Below are 524 nucleotides of genomic sequence, written 5' to 3'. Positions count from 1 at the left end.
CCGTGCAAACATGTGAGCCCTTCTACAAACACGGGACAGCCATGGATGTTAATTGCATGATTAACAGACATACAGAAGTATTGATTTGGATGGAACAGACACGGGAAAGAGAACGTGATCTCCCGGTTGCCAACACTTTCAATCCAATCAAACTGTCTCACTCTGGAGGAACAGCACCTCATATTTCACTCGTGCAGCTTACATCCCAGCAGTATGAATGTTGATTTCTCCAACTTCAAGTAACCCTTGCTCTCCATCTGTCCTCCACCCTAGTCATTGTGCTAGTTTCACTGTCGTCCTGGTGAGTTTCATTGTCTGTAACTCATTTTCACCTAGCCCACCGCTAACAAGGGACCGTTTCCTTTATCCTCATTATTTTTTGCATATCTTTCAATCGTCTGTTCTCTAACTTCAAGTAACCCTTGCTTTCCCTCTCTCTCTCTCCGTTCCTCCCCCACCCTCATTCTCTGACATTTCACTGACCTGATTGATTTTATTGTTTCAGTTGAGTTGAGTTTTCTTTA

This window comes from Leucoraja erinacea, chromosome 17, assembly GCF_028641065.1.
Source record: "Leucoraja erinacea ecotype New England chromosome 17, Leri_hhj_1, whole genome shotgun sequence".
NCBI lineage: Eukaryota > Metazoa > Chordata > Chondrichthyes > Rajiformes > Rajidae > Leucoraja > Leucoraja erinaceus.
This window is presented reverse-complemented; position numbering follows the sequence as displayed.